Consider the following 2252-nt stretch of genomic DNA (forward strand, 5'->3'; position numbering starts at 1 on the left):
TGCAATAATTCTTAAAGCATGAGTCAGCACCACTGTTTCTACAGCTACTTTAAATCCTTTGCCAGAGTTTCATTGTTTTTACATTTGTGAATGTGCAAGGGTATTTTTTAACACTAATGATTCTTATCCAAGCTACATCATTTAAGTCATTTTTACTAAATCACCATGGATTTTTCAAAGCAGCCTATTTTAACACATTATAGCAGATTAGGCCTTATTAACTACTTTTACGTAATAATAATCTCTGCAGTCTCCATCAAAGGCCTTTTCCTTCATAACTACTATTACAGTGCCCCCTGCAGGTCGCCAGGTAGAGGTGCATCCTGAGCAGGCATATTTCTTAAGGATGTTTGTAATTTTCCTTATGCCTCTTTAATAGATGGAATGAAATAATAACAAATTGAAATTTCCGTGGAACTTCAGAGAAATTTATTTCTGTGTCTATAATCTTAGAGTTATATCAAGTTTAATCAGAGGTTTTTTTTTTTTTGAGGCTGAGTCTTGCACTGCCGCCCAGGCTGCAGTGCGGTGACGCGATCGTGGCTCACTGCAATCTCTGCCTCCTGGGTTCAAGCAGTTCTCCTGCCTCAGCCTCCCGAGTAGCTGGGACTACAGGCATGCACTACCATGCCAAGCTAATATTTTTTAGTAGAGACGGGGTATCACTATGTTGGTCAGGATGGTCTCAATCTCCTGACCTCGTGATCTGCCCACCTCGGCCTCCCAAAGTGCTGGGATTACAGGCATGAGCCACCGTGCCCGACCTAAAGTTTTTTCAATTTTTTAATTATTATTATTATTATTTTTTGAGATGGAGTCTCACTTTGTTGCCAGGCTGAAGTGCGGTGGCACGATGGCACGATCCCAGCTCACTGCAACCTCCACCTCCTGGGTTCCCCCCGGGTTCAAGCAATTCTCCTCCCTCAGCTTCCAGAGTAGCTGGGACTACAGCTGCATGCCACCATGCCCAGCTAATGTTCTGTATTTTTTAGTAGAGACGGGGTTTCACCATGTTGGCCAGGATAGTCTTGATCTCTTGACCTTGTGATCTGCCCGCTTCGGCCTCCCAAAGTGCTGGGTTTACAGGTGTGAGCCACCACGCCCGGCCAGATTTGTAAAACTCTCATTACTTTTTCAATACACAAAAATATTACAAAGAAAACAAAACGTGTTTATAGTAGTATTTCCCAGATAACAGCCTTAAAAAATAGGTGCAGTGGTTCTCACCTGTAATCCCAGCCTTTTGGGAGGCCGAGGTGGGAAGATTGCTTGAGCTCAGGAGATCAGCCTCGGCCACATAGTGAGACCACCCCCTCTGTCTCAACAAAACATCAAAAAATAAGCCAGAGATGGTGGCGTGCACCTGTTCCAGATACTCTGGAGGCTGAGGCAGGAGAATTGCTGACCCTGGGAGGTGGAGGCTGCAGTGAGCCATGCTCATATAATTATACTCCAGCCTGGGCAACAGGATTGAGACTCTATCTCAAAAAAAAAAAAAATTATATTTGTTTGCCATTAGAAATAAATCATTTCTATAATTAAAAAATAAAATTCATCATATTATATTTTGAGTATGTTTGTATTTGAAGGTTTTTTGTTGTTGTTGGTTTTTCTAAGGGAGATGCCCACTCGTTGGTCCCCCTGGGGGCTCAGGCAGTGGACCTTGAAGGTTTTTTTTAATTGGAAGATATTTGAAAATGTGATATTTATGGCTCTGAAAGTCCTTCATAGGTCCTGTGAAAAAGCAAGCATTCTGTTTCACTTTGGATGCTTTGAAAAGCAGACTGAAAGACAGGAGTCCACGTGCCAGAGAGAGACCTACCAGGGAAGTGTCTGTGAAGGATAAAGGGAAGAGAGCAGGAGTAAGCAAGGAGAGGCTGCAGAAAGCCATGCTTCTCTGACACCCGGGGAAAGGAGAAAGGGAAGGATAGGCATCTCAGACTTCAGTGCAAGCTAAAATAATCTTAGCCAGGTTGATGGAGAGTCCTTGAGCCAAAGTCCCATTACAGGAATCCTGCATCTTGTAAGAATGGCCTAAGTTAATAGCCCCCCATGCTCACTGACGCTGTGGCAGAGAAGGTTAGAGGGCAGCAAAGTTCATAGAAGCTGGCTTTCAGCCAACTGTGGGTCCCTAGCTAGTTTTTGTTGTTGTTGTTGTTGTTTGTTGTTGTTGTTGTTTTTTGGGGGGGTAGCTAGTATGTAGCTACAGTTTTTTTTATTTTTTTTATTTTTATTTTTATTTTTTTTTTTTT

The sequence above is a fragment of the Sapajus apella genome, unplaced genomic scaffold (assembly GCF_009761245.1).
Source record: "Sapajus apella isolate SASKATOON/1434 unplaced genomic scaffold, GSC_monkey_1.0 scaffold45, whole genome shotgun sequence".
In the NCBI taxonomy this organism is placed as follows: domain Eukaryota; kingdom Metazoa; phylum Chordata; class Mammalia; order Primates; family Cebidae; genus Sapajus; species Sapajus apella.